The sequence below is a fragment of the Muntiacus reevesi genome, chromosome 16, assembly GCF_963930625.1.
Source record: "Muntiacus reevesi chromosome 16, mMunRee1.1, whole genome shotgun sequence".
NCBI classification, from domain to species: Eukaryota; Metazoa; Chordata; class Mammalia; order Artiodactyla; family Cervidae; genus Muntiacus; species Muntiacus reevesi.
In genome coordinates, this window is record NC_089264.1 from 53,518,504 (window position 1) to 53,535,501 (window position 16,998).

General features: G+C 43.6%; 1 protein-coding gene across 1 annotated transcript in view; it reads right to left on the bottom strand.

Moving 5' to 3' along the window:
- The window catches only part of RELL1 (RELT like 1), a 76,773-nt gene that overhangs the window by 59,166 nt on the left and 609 nt on the right, over positions 1-16,998 (bottom strand). The window lies entirely within an intron of this gene.

Consider the following 16,998-nt stretch of genomic DNA (forward strand, 5'->3'; position numbering starts at 1 on the left):
ACAACACCTTCTAGAACTAACACCAAAAAAGATGTCCTTTTCGTCACAGGGGACTGGAATACAAAAGTAGGAAATCAAGAGATGCATGAAATAAAAAGCAAGTTTGGCCTTGGAGCACAAAATGAAGCAGCTGCTGCTAAGTCGCGTCAGCCGTGTCCAACTCTGTGCGACCCCACAGACTGCAGCCCACCAGGCTCCTCTGTCCCTGGGATTCTCCAGGCAAGAACAATGGAGTGGGTTGCCATTTCCTTCCTCAAAATGAAGCAGCACAAAGGCTAACAGAGTTTTGCCAAGAGAATGCATTGGTCATAGCAAACACCCTTTTCCAGCAACACAAGAGAAAACTACACATGAACATCACCAAATGGTCAACACCAAACTCAGACTGATTATATTCTTTGCAGCTGAAGATGGAGAAGCTCTATAAAGTCAGCAAAAACAAGACCAGGAGCTGACTGTGGCTCAGATCATGAGCTCCTTATTGCCAAATATCAGACTTAAATTGAGAAAAGTAGGGAAAGCCAGTAGGCCATTCAGGTATGACCTAAATCAAATCCCTTATGATTACAGAGTGGAAGGGACAAATAGATTCAAGGGAAAAGCTCTGATAGACAGAGTGCCTGAAGAACTATGAACAAAGGTTTGTGACACTGTACAGGAGGTGGTGATCAAAACCATCCCCAAGGAAAAGAAATGCAAAAAGGCAAAATGGGTGTCTGAAGAAGCCTTACAGATAGCTAAGAAAAGAAGAGAAGTGAAAGGCAAAGGAAAGATATACCCATCTGGATGCAGAGTTCCAAAGAATAGCAAGGACAGATAAGAAAGCTTCCCTAAGTGAACAATGCAAAGAAATAGAGGAAAACAATAGAATGGGAAAGGCTAGAGATCTCTTCAAGAAAAGTAGAGATCCCAAGGGAACATTTCCTGGAGAGATGGGCTCAATAAATGACAGAACCAGTATGAACCTAACAGAAGCAGAAGATATTAAGAAGAGGTGGCAAGTATACACAAAAGAACTATACAAAAAAGATCTCAATGACCCAGATAACCACAATGGTGTGATCCCTTGCCTAGAGCCAGACAGCTTGAAGTGCAAAGTCAAGTGGGCCTTAGGAACCATTACTAGAAACAAAGCTAGTGGAGGTGATGGAATTCCAGCTGAACTATTCCAAATCCTAAAAGATGATGCTTTTAAAGTGCTACAGTCAGTATGCCAGCAAATTTGGAAAACTCAGCAGTGGCCAGAAGACCGGAAAAGGTCAATTTTCATACCAATCCTAAAGAAAAGCAATGCCAAAGAATGTCCAAAATATTGCACAATTGCACTCATTTCACATACAAGCAAAGTAATGCTCAAATTTTTCCAAGCTAGGCTTCAACAGTACTTGAACCAATAACTTCCAGATGTTCAAGCTGGATTTAGAAAAGGGAGAGGAGTCAGAGAACAAATTGCCTACATCCGCTGGATCATAGAAAAAGCAAGATAATTCCAGAAAAACATCTACTTCTGCTTCATTGACTATGCCTTTGACTGTGTGGATCACAACAAACTGTGGAAAATTCTTAAAGAGATGAAAATACCAGACCACCTTACCTGCCTCAAGAAATCTGTATTTCTGTATACAGAGAAATGTGTATGAAATCTGTATACAGAGAAATCTGTATGCGGTCAAGAAGAAAGAGAACCAGATACGGAACAACGGACTGGTTTCAAACTGGGAAAGGATTAGGTCAAGGCTGCATATTGTCACTCTGCTTACTTAACTTATATGCAGAGTACATCAATGAGAAATGCCAGACTGGATGAAGCACAACCTGGAATCAAAATTGCCAGGAGAAACATCAATAACCTCAGATATGCAGATGACACCACCCTTATGGCCAAAGTGAAGAGTAACTAAAAAGCCTCTTGATAAAGGTGAAAGGGAGAGTGAAAAAGCTGACTTAAAGCTCAACATTCAAAAAACTACGATCATGGCATCTGGTCCCATCTCTCCATGGCAAATAGATGGGGAAACAATGGAAACCGTGACAGACTTTATTTTCTTGGGCTCCAAAATCACTGCAGATGGTGACTGCAGCCATGAAATTAAAAGATGCTTGCTCCTTGGAAGAAAAGCTATGACAAACCTAGACAGCATATTAAAAAGCAGAGATATTACTTTGCTGACAAATGTGCACATAGTCAAAGCTACGGTTTTTCCAGTAGTCATGTATGGATATGAGGGCTGGAAGATGGCTGAGTACTGAAGAATTGATGCTTTTGGTTTTTTTTTTTTTTTTTTTTCTATTCAATTCTTTTTTTTTTTTTTGCCCTCATATATATATATATATATATATTTTTTTTTTTTTTTCCAGTGGGTTTTGTCATACATTGATATGGAATTGATGCTTTTGAATTGTGGGGTTGAAGAAGACTCTTGAGAGTCCCTTGGACTGCAAGGATATCAAACCAGTAAATCCTAAAGGAAATCAACCCTGAATATTCATTTCAAGGACTGATGTTGAAGCTGAAGCTCCAATACTTTTGCCATGTGATACAAACAGCTGACTCATTGGAAAAGACCCTGATGGCAGGAAAGATTGAAGGCAGGAGGAGAAGGGGATGGCAGAGGATGAGACGGTTGGATGGCACCACTGACTCATTTAACATAAGTTTGAGCAAGCTCCGGGAGATGATGAAAGACAGGGAAGCCTGGAATGCTGTGGTCCATGAGCCGGAGAGAGTTGGACATGACTGAGGAACTGAACAAATGCAACCAGGCTAACCCACCACAAACTCAAGGCTTCCCGGGATCTCCGTCAGGTTCAACAATTTGCTATGATGACTCAGAGAACTTAGGCATGTGGTATACTTATGATTACAACTTTATTATAAAGGACACAGTGTAGAATTGGCCAAAAGGAAGAGATGCATAGCACAGAGTACAGTGCGGGGGGTGGGGGTGGGGGATAGGGTGGTGCAGACCCTCCATGCTCTCTCCAGACACACCACCCTCCCGGCACATCCACGGATTCACCAGTCCAGAAGCTCCTTTAGCCTCCTTATTTCAGAGCTTTTATCAAAGTTTCAAGAAATTTCATTACATAGGCGTGATCATTGTGAAGTCACTGGCCTTTGGTGATTAACTCAGTTGCCAAGACCTCACCCTTCCCTGAGTTCAGGGGATGCAGCTAAAAGTTCCAACTCTCTATAACCCTGAAGTTGGTTCCTCTGGCAACTGGCCCTCATTCTGAAGCTATCTAGGGGCCCACCAAGAGTCATTCATTAGGGTGAACTCTGGTATGGTCTATAGGGCTCACTGTGAATAACGAAAGACACTCTGATCACTCAGGAAATTCCAAGGGTTTTAGGAACATGGGATAAAAGCCAAATATATAACCTTTATTATATCACAATGACTCCAGGTCAAGAATTTATTTACATATCAAGATGCAGCACTGAACAACATGGAAAAGATCAAATATTTTATCATATGGTTCAAACAAAAGAATTCTCCTTCCCTCCTTGAAGACACCCCCCACCTTCCTATCCCACCCACCCAGACACTAAGACACACCAACTCAACTGTCTCTGTACCCCCATTTCCATAATAAATAGGCACCCCGTGTACACTAAACTACTTTCAAGTGGGTTATCTTTCCTCCCCCAAATCTATTCAGTCACATTATAAGAAATCAAGGGACTAAGAAAATGGACTTGCCAGAATCGACGGAGAAAGAGAGCCCTTAGCCAAACAGGATTTAAAAAACTGACCCAAAGTTGATCTGCATGTTATATTTAAAGACACTGACCGAAACACTGATAGCCAACACTGCCCTCCTGACCTGGACCCTGGAGAGAGAAGAAAACAATGAGAACTTGACCAACAATAGGGCAAAAACTGGGAACACACAACAATCCTCTAAAAACAAATGCTAAACAATAAAGAATTCAGGAGTCAAGAAGATTTGTACAGTTTTAGAGGATTCACTCTAACTTAAGATACACACAAACAGCTGGCTTTTACCATTAAGGAACACTTTTTGGTCTTCATACCACCAAGACTATTGTTGTTGTTAAGTCGCCCAGTCATGTCCAACCCCTTGCAACTGTATGGACTGCAGCATGCCAGGCTTCTCTGTTCCTCACCATCTCCCGAAGTTTGCCCAAGTTCATGTCCATTGCATCGGTGATGCCATCCAGCCGTCTCACTCTCTGATGCCCTCTGCTCCTTCTGCCCTCTATCTTTCCCAGTATCAGGGACATTTCCAGTAAGTCAGCTGTTAGCATCAGATGACCTAAGTACAGGAGTTTCAACTCCAGCGTCAGTCCTTCCAACAAGTATTCAGGGCTGATTTCCCTTAAGATTGACTGATTTGATCCCCTTGCTGTCCAAAGGACTCTCAGGAGTCTTCTCCAGCACCATAGTTCGAAGGCATCAATTCTTGGTTCAAAGGCACCAAGACCATACATTGCACTTACTTCATGATTCTAATTTCCCAGCAAACTTTGAGGACTTGTTTCTATCTATATATCAAATGCATTATATTAAACCTATACATTATAGAGGTCATATTCATATTACTTGCAAAGGACTAATAATATTCTTTTGACTCTCCAAACTGCTTTGAGATGTATTAAAAACTCATATATTCATCCTCTCTCCTCCCTCCCCATCTCCCTGCCCACCCCCAACCCTCACCCTCTTTCTCCAGATGAGGAAACAGAACAGCAGTCTCAATGGCCTTGCTGAAATTACTAGGTCCATGTCTGGTACTCAGGTCTTATTCAGCTCAGCATCTGGGGCTTTTCCATCACACTGCAATGCCTGAGGGCCCCCTCTGGTCCCCTACCCTCCACCGCACCCCATCCTCAGCCCCTGACCATCTACACAGTAAGCACCTAGTTTCAGGAGCCCCACAGCCTAGCATCATTCTCCCTTCTGCACTGACTTCTCCTGACCTACCTCCACACCTCTGCACAAACTGTGTCTTTTGCTGGGCTGCCATGCCCACCCTCCCTTTTAAGGTTTTGCTTAACATGCCAAGTCTTAGGCTCTCAAGGCTTTTCCACCCCTCCTATCAGAAGGAAAATATTCTCTGAGATCCCATGTGGCCCTTCGTTCGTAGGTCTCTGATGATCCCAAACACATCCTCCTTTATTCTGTAACGATTTGTATTCAGAGCTTATCTCCTCTGCCATTTCCATCTCAGATTTGTGGAGAACAGAAACCAAGTTTGTTGTTCATTTCATGTACCTACACAACACCTAACAGTATTTTAAAGAAGGTCCTCATTTTTAAATGAATTGCATGCTGTTTGCCTGGAATATCTACATGTTTTACCTGCAAAGACTATTAAGACGCTGACTTGCCAATCATGCATAGGAAATAAGACTTACCTTCAAAACCCAGCTTTCTTGGCTCTGGGTTTAAGCAATAGCCCATGCCTCTTTTTTTTTTTCCCTATCGGTAGTGGTTCTGTATTTTGCTTCATTAGAGGAGGAGTAGATTGGAAAGAACTGAGGAAGTTGCAGAAGCATTCAGGTCATACAAACATGCAAAGAAAAATGAAGGAATGCCAGTTCATCAGCCATCTGCCACTTTACCAATGCCAGGAAATTCCGGGCTGCCGTTTCTTATAATGTGAATAATTCACATGATTGTGTTGGAGACTTCCAGCTATGAAGAGCTGTTGGAATATTTGGAAATTAGTGTTTCCGAGTTATACTGAGACAGAAAGCCCAATGAATTCTTGCAGCTTCCACCCGTTACAGGAATCTCTGAGAACCACATTATGTTGGTTTATGCATGGGGGAGGAAGGCTTGGCATGTTACTGATACTGAAAAGAATTGTTGTTTGTTTTTAACCCTACCTACCCTGTGACATTTTATATACAGGTTCTTTTTCCTTTCTTTCTTTTTCTGCTTATTTTTATTGAGGTATAATTGATGTACAGTGTTGTATTAGCTTCAGGTATACAACACAGTGACTAGACATGTATTATAAGATGCATTATAAGAAGATCACCACAATAAATCTGGTCACCATCTGTCACCATTTAAAGGTATTATCATATTATTAACTACATTCCCTATTATGTCTAATATATCCCATGACTTATTTATTTTATAACTAGAAGTTTGTATTTCTTAATGCCCTTCATCTATTTTAGCCATCCCCCACCTCCCATCCTCAGGTTCTTTATAAATCTCCAACCACTAAACTAAACTTGTCTGGCCACTTGAGAAGGGTAATGGCATAACTGTCTAATCTGTGTCTTTTCAGGAAGCTGAAATTGATTTTTAAAAATATCTCCCTCACGCCAGAATTTTATAAAAGTCATTTCGAAATCAAATGACATGTATACTGAATTAGTCCCTTGAAATATTTACTCTAAAAGTAAATATACAATTTCTGAAGAATTTCTTGGACAATCGCCCATTTTCCACTAAGAACAAAATCTACATCCAATTAATAAGCTGCCTTAGTTTTCTCTTTAAGTAGATGGACCTACAATGAAAAAGTAAGTGATAATAATAAACACATATAAGACCTTCCTTTCACTAGTAGTGCTGAGCATGGAGTACATGCAATTTCACATAACAAAAAAGAACATTTGGGATCAATGAACATGTATATAGCTCTGGTTTCCCCTCATCTAGGGAAGCCCTCATGGCTCAGTCAGTGAACAATCTGTCTGCAATGCAGGAGATCCAGGTTCAATTCCTGGGTTAGGACGATCCCCTGGAGAAGGAAATGGCAATCCACGCCATGGACAGAGGAGCCTAGCAGGCTACAGTCCATGGGGTCTCAAGAGTTGGACACGACTTAGCGACTAAACCATCACCACCCCCTCATCCAGGACTTGAATGAGACATTTCCCTTCTCTTCGTCTTGGCTATCCCTGTGTATGTCTGTTTCCTCATCTCTACAAAACAAAGAATACAGCAACCTCCTCCTCATACTGGTTGCAAAAAATAAATCTGGTCAAGCAATCAAACACTTGTGTGCCTTAAATGCTCTGCTGTCTACCTAAGACAGAACACAGTGGAAACAACTGCCTATAACTCTACGTCAGATAACATAGAATACTGCCTTGGCAATCAAGCGTGGGAAATGAGTTTTAGCTTCAAAACATGTATTAATGGACTCAAAAGTATATATTTGGGCTTCCCTTGTGGCTCAGCTGGTAAAGAATCAACCTCCAATGCCAGAGACCTGGGTTTGATCCATGGGATGGGAAGATCCCCTGGAGAAGGGAAAGGCTACCAACTGCAGTATTCTGGCCTGGAGAATTCCATGGACCGTATAGCCCATGAGGTCACAGAGTTGGACACGACTGAGTGACTTGCACTTTCACTTCAAAATATGTATTCATAGACTCAAGGTATATATTCACAGAAGGAGATATTCATAGTGAGTATATACAGGAAAGCTTTCCCGGCAGTATATCCGCAGTTTCAGCCAGAAGGAGGGAGAGGAAACAGGATGACTACCCCAAGAAGAGGGGAGGGTTTTCCAGATTAAGATACTTAGGCAGCATCATCCAGGAAGGAGATAGACATGCAAACTCTCCAGTCCCTTCTGGGACCTACAGCACCAGGGGAGGGGGAGAGTGGCTATCTGTGTTGTGACCAGTCCTATAGTTCATTCTGATGCAGGCTCAAGTTTGGGGATCGATGCGATGACTCTGCTCTCCCTCACCTCGCCCTTCCATGACCACCCGTCCTCTTCATCTGGTTCATGCCAACACTTTCATAAGGATGGGTTCAAACTTCATTTCCTCCAGGACTTGCTCAACCAGTACTCCACTCTCGGCCTGCCCCCAGCCGCAGGTCAGGCACGCTGGCCCTGTGCCACACTTGCCTTATCGAGGCAGTAATGACACTTTATCACGATGGCTTGTTTAACTGTCCTCTCTGATAACCTGTGCTGGCTCCATAAAGGCACCAACTGTGTCTGCTTTATTCTCATCACCTCAACCTAGTGCCTCGCACACCAGTAAGGCACTTGGCTAGCATTTGCAGAATGAATAAGTAATTTAAAGAATTAACCTGCAGAATTCCCTGGTGGGCAAGTGGCTGAGACTCCATGCTCCCAGTGCAGGGGGCGCTTGGAGTTCAACCTCTGGTTGGGGAACTAGATCGCACACACCAAGACTAAGAGTTCACTTGAAGCAACTAAAGATCCCGCATGCCGCGACTGAGACCCAGTGCAGCCAAATAAATACATGAATATTTAATGAACCTGTGAAAGGTATAAAGGAAAGGTATAAAGTATTATAAAATTGACAATATGATATGAAATTAACGGACCAGTTAGGTAAAGTAAACTTCATGCATGGATTTGGGTTTTGAAAATCTTTGCATTGAAAATTTTCACTAACACTTTCAAATGTATCAATCTCCCACCATGTTCGCCCGATAAGGCAGTACTTGCTTACTTTTGTATTGTCATTCTTTTTTCTCCATTACCAGAGTCCTCATCTTAGACTTCTGGAGCAATATAGCCCATAAAACAGTACTGAGGTCGAACGATGCTAGATGGGCCGGGGTAGCAGGCAGCACGCGTGCAGGGGTGGAACCTGTGTCTCTTAAGTCTCCTGCATTGGCACCAGTGCGGCCTGGGAAGCCCCAGCAGACAGCAGACCTGGGATCCGAACTTGTGTAGCTCTGCTCCAAAATCCAGGCTTTTACCCAATACAGGTGGCTCCAGTGGTAAAGAAATCTGCCGCCAATGCAGCAGACCTGAGACGCTGGTTTTATCCCTCGGTCAGGAAGATGCCCATGAGGAGGGGATGGCAACCCACCTCTAGTCCTCTTGCCTGGAGAATCCCCATGGACAGAGGCGCCCGGTGGGCTACAGTTTATAAAGGCTGCAAAGAACAGGACACGACTGAAGTGACTTAGCACACACACACGCAGCCCATAAAAACTGGCAGACAAAACTGTCTTTCCAATTTGGGAGGAGAGAGAGGAAACTTATAGCTAAGACTTGTGGGTGACTTTAAAAAGCCTAAGTCTTCGCTTTATTATAAAGAAAAAGCCTCGGGCTGAGTCAGAACACCTGGATTTCAGCTCGGACTTCCTTCCTTCCTCCATTCATTCAAAGGTTTTTAAGGCTCTGCTCTGTTCCAGGTCCTACGCTTGGATCTGAGCCTTGGACGGTGACCAGCACACACACACACACACACACACACACACACTCACACACACACACACACACTCCCTCACCAGAACTAATGTTCTGCTGCTCCACCACGGGCTATGGCCATTCTGACTCCCATAGACTCCTGAACCTGAAGGTCCCCCATCTGCAAAGGGAGGGTTTAATTAAGATGACCACGGAGTCCCCTCTGACACTAATATGACGTGATTAAAACAACACAATTACTCTCAGAAGTCAGCTGGCCAAAGTCATGCTTCTCAGGGCCTGCTCACCCACCCCAAAGCCAGAGAGCTGAGAACCCAGACCCTGGAGCATGAGGGCCAAGGGCAAGAGGAGAACTTGCCAGAAGCAGCAAAGTGGGGTCCATGCAGCGGAGAGGCAGCTTTAACTCAACGGGAAGAGTCGAAGACAGGCTGGAGGATCTGCTTGAGACCTGCTAAGCCAACTCAGTGTCCTCATCTGCTAAACAAGGTTTGAGGACACTATCAGCTCTAACGCTGCAGGGCTGTAGCTCATTTGTCCCAGGATGAGACAGTAGGATGGCGTGATCGATTCAGTGGACATAAGTCTGAGCAAGCTCTGGGAGATGCTGAAGGACAGGGAAGCCCGGCGAGCTGCAGTCCATGGGGTCACAAACAGTCAGACTCAGCTAAGCGACTGAACACCAACCAAGCAACTGACTCAGTCCCTACACCACCCGAAGAAAGTGTCCTACCCCTCAAGGCTGCACCCCCACCCCGCCCCCAGCAGAAACCAATCCCAAGTCCAGGTTGTCACCTGTGCTTCTGACCAACTGGCTATACAACCCCCTCACTGAGTATGGTTTAAGTTGCTAGAGTGGCTCGGGGCAACATTTGACTTAGCAGATCACCAGTTTATTATAAAAGGAACAGACAGACAGGAGAGATGCAGAGGGTGGGAAAAGAGTGAGGTTTCCACTCACCACGCATTTCAGGCTCTCACCAACCCAGAAGCTCACCATTTTGTTATTCAAAATTTCAAAGCGCTTAATCTGAGATCTTCCCCCTGCCTCTTCCCCTTCTCAGAGCCGGCTGGGCAAGGTTGAAAGTTTCAGCTCTATCCCCACCCCCTTTCAGGTGACCAGGCCACCCTGAGGCTATCCAGGGGCACCACCTTAAGTCACCACCAGATTAGTATTCACTCAAAGGGGGCTCCTCACGGAAAAAGACATCCTGATCATTTAGGAAATGTCAAGAGTTTGAGGAACTCTGTGCCAAGAACTGAGGACAGACTAAATATATTTATTATACATATATTACATTTCCCTTGTGGCTCAGATGATAAAGAACCTGCTTGCAATGCAGGAGACCTGGGTTCGATCCTGGGGTTGAGAAGATCCCTTGGAGAAGGAAATGGGAACCCAGTTCCCAGAATACTGGGAATGGGAATTCCAGTATTCTTGACTGGAGAATCCCATGGACAGAGGAACCGCAAAGAGTCTGACACAACTGACATACTAACACTTTCACTTTCTTTTCATACATATATTTATTATACATCATATATTATTGTTTATGTTATATATATTTCTAATTATATTCTACTTCAACACAACATTCACCACTGAACAATGAGAAGATGAACAACGAGCAGTTATCCTCGGGATCATCAAAAAGGACGTCACTAGGACAATCACACCAATCCTAGGGGAAAACTGTCAAAAACAAGATCCGCTGGCTAGACAAAAATCAGTTGGTGAATCTTTCAAAATTCTTCCAGAAGAAACGGCCATGTTTTACCCTTATAAAGATCAACAGTTTCTTCCTTTTTTCTTTCTCCCCTACCGTGCCTAATTTTGCAGCTGATGGCTCAGCCCCGCACATCCCCTGCGCCCCGAGAGAGCTCTAGCTCACTCCTCCTCCCCTGGGGCACTGGCTCTGCCCCCCTAGCCTCCTCAGCTCCTACCCAGGACACCCCAGACTCAGCAACTGGGCTCTGAGCAAGAGGAGTCAGAGCAATAACAGAGGACCTGAAAAGAAAATTCTGGAGCAGGTAGCAACTTCTGTCCCGTCTGAGCTGTGACAGGTCATCTCTGGTTAAGGACACAGAAATACACTTTTTTAGCACCTGCCGCGTGTCAAACACCGAGCCATGCACTCTCGTTTTTATCTCATCTAATCGTCATAACAATCCCAATGAAGCAACTCTGCCATACTTTCTCTACAGCACAGATGAGGGAAGCGGTTCACAGGTTTTTTACTTTCTGTCCAACAGGCATTTTCTCCGTGGTTGGCATGCAGGTATACACAGGGATGTGCACACAAAATGGGATGGAGGAGGGGGTCGGGAAGAGCTGGCAGCCCCGTTTGAGACGAAACAGACAAGAAGGCAGGAAGCTTGAGGCACTGCACAGTGGGGTAGGAAAACCCTGAGTTCCAGAACTTTGGCACAAGCATCTTCAGGGTGAGGTGACTGGGCAGAGGAACTCAGTTTGCCTGGGGTATCCAGCACCCTCCATCATCCCTCCCTCCTCAAAAAGGCCCTTGGGAGGATTCCGTTTATTTCCTCCCTTACAAAGAAAACTGTGTCAGTAACTGGCGGAGGAACGCAGAGTTTCCATTATAATGTGCATCCTATTATGTCCCATTCCTAAACCCACCTAAAATACTCGACTCCTCAGCTTTACCCAAGTATCTTTACTTTATTAGATACCATGCTAAAATACCCAAGCAGAGCGTCTTTTCACAAAGTGCCACTCATCGGAGGAGTTCCTTTTCTCCATAAGGTATTTTACTATTTTGAGCAATTTTACATTTGACTGCCCACAAACAAGAAATAGAAGAGTTGTGGAAGAGGAAATCCAGGACCATAATCCCTTATCTGAAAACCTGGAGGTCAGATGTGCCTGGGAATTCAGGCTGTAATCCTCAAAAGGTAACACATGCATTTTGCACACATTTTGTAACATTTAGGAATTAAATTCACTAATGTTACTGCAGCCAAAACTTAGCAATATTCAAACTAAGTGAGATAAATAGACACTGTAGAATCCCACACTGGTTCAGGTTAGGTATTACCACCAAGAGGGTATGCAAAAAACCTCAAGAATCTTTCTGTTTTCAGATTTCTGAATTGTCCATAAAGAATTACAGACATGTGCAATCAGTTCAAATACTAGAAAAAAAAAGTCAACCTACCTGTAATGAAAGACATGCCAATTTAAACAACCGAGGTTCCAATTTTTGCCTCGTGTGTATTAGTTGATCAGTCATGTCCAACTCTTTGTGACCCCACGGACAGTAGCCCCACAGCCCCCCCAGGCAAGAATACTGGAGTGGATTGCCATTTCCTTCTCCAGAGGATCTTCCCGACCCAGGGAATGAACCCTGGTCTCCCACACTGCAGGCAGATTCTTTACTATTTGAGCTACAGGGAAGTCCTAAAGGAATTTTTGCCTTATAAGTTAGCAAATATGTTTTGCAGAGAAAATACCAACAATGTCAAAAGTGAGTCCTTCGACCAATGCTGTGAGAATGTAAAATGGGACACCCTTTAGTCACCAAGGTTGGTGTCCCCAGTGGCCTCAAACATAAATACCTTTGACCTCCAACAGTGCCTTTTCAGGAAACCATTTTCTCTGGAAGTCACTGATATCTAGACAAAGCTTCATGCATAGGTATTCACCCAAACAATGAGCTTTAAAATTCACTTAAAAATAACTAGCAAAAACTAAAATCTAAAATGGAAGCACAGTGAGGTAAAATATAGAGAATCCATATAATGGAATATTATGCAGCCACTTTTTGAGTGTATAGAGTAATGGAGAAACCTTTAAGTATAACATTAGGTAAAAAACACAAGGTAAAAAAGTATACTTGCATTAAGATCTCCTCCAAGGGGAAAATACATATAGAAGACAGGCTGACAGGGGTAAGTGCCTTGGGGTAATGAGATCAAAAGTGATTCTCTCCCTTCTTCTCCAAACTTTAAATCTTTTGGGGAATTCTCCAGAAATATCAAGAGCACTGTGTTTTAGCTGAGGGGGAATAGGAAAAAAAAAGGTCTGGCTGGCTACTTAACTAGCAAACTTGTGAATCTGAGGTGTCACTCCAGACTTTCATACATTTACAAGGAACCATGATTGCAAACCATCACCACCTCCAGAATGAAAACATGTGTGGTCTACATTTATTAGACAATTTGACTGACATTGTAAGTCTAGTCTAAGGGGCACTGTGGGTAAGAAATATGGCGGGGTGGGGGGGGGGAGAAACGCAGGATAAAACCTATATACCACTTTGCCATTTGCCAATACCTTTCAGAGACAATAGCTCATTTGCTGCCCACTAGCAGTCAGTAACACTGCTGAAGCGACCTAGCAGCAGTCAGTAAGGCAGACAGATAGGGGTTAGCACATACCCATTTTACAGGCAAGAAAATAGAGGCAGAGGGAATCACATTCCAGAAAGTGCAGGCACACTTTAAGTCCAGGGTTATGACCTAAAGGTTGGTACTCTTTCCACTCTATCATGTCTTCACACTATTAATGACTCTTTATAAATACCTTTGGGGCTTTGCAGGTGGTAGTGTGGTAAAGAATTTGCCTGCCAGTGCAGGAGACATAAGAGAATCAGGTTCGATCCCCGGGTTGGGGAGATCCCCTGGAGAAGGAAATGGCAACCCACTCCACTATTTTTGCCTGGAAAATTCAATGGACAGAGAAGCCTAACAGGCTACAGGTCATGGAGTCACAGAAGCGTTGAACACAACCTAGCGACTAAACAACAACAACAATATGTAAAAGAAAAACCTGTTTCTCTAAGTATCTTAGAATAAAAAGAAATTCCTCACTATCGGGCAAAACAAAATGATCTGGTAATAAAAGGCCTCAGAATTGAACAGATGTGACTCAAGGTCAAAATCCAACATACATACTCGAGTGACTTGTTCAAGTTAACTTCTCAGGATTCAATTTCCTCATCTATACATGGTGGAATAAAATTATACAGCTAACAGGATGCTGTAAGAATTAAGTGATTTTAGTACTTAGACCAGAACCTGCCACAAAACAGAATAAATACTGCATTCCTACCTCCAAAAAAGAGTAAAGTGCCTACAGGGTACTAACTGCAAATTCCAATTTTAGTCCTGCTAGTCACACCAGAGTCACTAATCTCTCTGCTTTCAGCAGCCCACCAAATCTTTAGAATTACTGAAGTAACTACCCTACAATTCTCAGAAACCACTCAGCATAATAGTTTCAACCAATGACAATTTCAATCATTTTTTATCAATTTTTAAATAACTTCTCTTCTGTCCCAATATGTAACTGAACTTCAACATAAGAGACAAACAATTCTTTAAAAAGTAACAACAAAACTTTTTCCTCCATCACCTGGGTCTTTGATCTCTCTTGTTCAAACTCAACTACTCAAACTCCCAAATAGCAATGGTTGTTTAAATCACTTTGAGGGGATAAGCGGAGAAGATGGGAAATGGCGGGCACATCTCGAGTTTTTCATTTCCTCTTTCAATACAATTTGGGCTCGGAAGCCCAAGCCCCAGAGGGTTGCTTTCTCAAAACATCCTGCCCACTGACTACGAAGAACATAGATACACAGCCAAGCAGCTACCTGGCCAAAGAACAACCTGGAATTTAATAAAGCTTATCATGAGCATCTAAATGAGGAGTCAGGAGGCTGGATGGAGGCCGACAGAGTCCCAGGAGAGGGCACCGCTCATTCACCAGTCCCTGGACCTTTTCAGTCTACTCCTTACTCAAAGGCTCTGTCCACTGTCTGCAGAGAAACTAAGTCCTAAGTAACCAGAGAACTTAAAGACATAAATAAGCCAAGTGTGGAAAACCATCCCTTCTGGTGCAGGGGTATACAGTTTCAAATGTTGCTACTAAAACAGAAGCTTAAAGAGGTTCTACTAGGCAGGAAGTCAAACAAACATTGCCACTACCCACTGTGCACATAACTATCCTTATTTTCTCTGCTTCCCAAAGTCTGATAACCCCACCCTGAACAACACCATGATGTCCTAAACTCCCTATCCTAGAACCCCAACAAGACACCGAAGCTGATTTCTATTCTATTTTCTCTCTGAGGAGCAGTGAGGTATAGGGAAAAGAGAATGAACTTTGGACTCCAGCAGGCTGGGTTATCAAAGATAAAGATACATATAGACACACACACACACCCCTCCTAGTGGTTCTGCTTCTCTGACTGAATGCTGAATGATACACTAGTTATGGGATCTTGGACGAATTGTTTAACCTCTCTGGGCCTCAGATGCTGCACTGGAAATAAGAACTTCATAGAATCGTGAGAAATAACTATAAAAATGAATATAAAGTGCCCAGCTCAAAGCTTGACACGTAACAGATGCTCAACATTTCTCCCAACTTTCTCCCTACTTCCCTAAACCAAGCCTACAAAAGTTAACACTGTCTTAGATTCCGTGAGCACCAGATGTTAGCTGCTCAGGGCATATTTTCTCCATGAAACAGGTCTCAAGTCACACCGGCACATCTGTACTCTGTACTGTTTCCTTTTAGATACCTCCTTCTTCTAAAGTGTTATACTGCATAATTAAGCTTTCATCATCACATTCCAGTTCGGAAAGCTGGTGCTGCTCAAAGATCCATCAAAATACATACTCACACTATGGAAGGATTTCTCCCGCTATGACTGATTACATGCATCATGTGCTGCATTTTTAACAACTTCCCTCCCAGGTTAAGCTCTTCAAATTCTGGAGCAACTGATTCTAGCCCTGCAAGTACTGTTTACAAACTGAGGTCCAATGTGAACCTGATGATGCCCCTATCTGGGCTTCCCTGGTGGCTCAGATGGTAAAGAACCCACCCGCAGTGCACGAGACCTGGGTTCGATCCCTGGGTCTGGGAAGATCCCCTGGAGAAGGGAATGGCTATCCACTTCAGTGTTCTTGCCTGGAAAATTCCATGGACAGAGGAGCTTGGCGGGCTACAGCCCATGAGGTTCCAAAGAGTCAGACACAACTGAGCGACTAACATTTTCACTTTCATGCCCCTACCTGTCTCAGTAATGGTATGCAGGGTGAAACCCCAAATCTCTCATCCAATAATACATGTGCCCGTTTCCTCAGGGTGGTTGGCTGAAGGAAATACGGATCTGCTAATAAAGACTCAAGAGACACCCCGTTCTGTTCCCTTCCTAACATATTCCGGTTTCTATGAAAGAGTGAAGACCAAGCCAGTTTTTTGAAACCGCTGCAAGCAAGCAGATTCTTCTCAGGAGAGAAGAGCAGTATATGTGTTTTTAGGAAGGAGATAGTCATGGCTGGAAGGCTTCCAGTTACTTGCTTATTATTCGGACCTGAAGAGGAGCTGCTCAAGGTTAGAAGGGTTTGCTGACGTAAGATTCCAGGCTGTAGTAACCCCAATTGGCCAAGAAGGTATACATTTATTATTTTAACTACTGCTGTGAGGTGGCAATTAAGAGGGGACAAGTGGGAAGGAATCCCTAGCGTCTATAGTTATAAAAACAAGAGTGTGAAAGAGGAAGGACTTCCGTGAAAGTTACACCTCGTCTTAGATTTCAATTAAAAACTCATGTTCCAGGTTCATCACTGGAGACAGTATTTTATCATCTCTGCTGATGGCTTCCTGCTCTGACCACAGAAGGTTCCCCTTGTGGTGACAGGAATCAACTCAAAGAAGAAGGAAAGGTAAGTTTACAAACTCGCCTGCCCTTTTTCCAAAACTGATGCTAAAATAAAACTTGGAAAGAAAGTGGAACTCCTCAAGGCTTTAAGATTTAAATTTAAAAAATGGGGGGGGGGGGGGGGGGGAGGAAGCCGGCGACAACAGCGCACCGGGTCGCCGGTGTCACGATC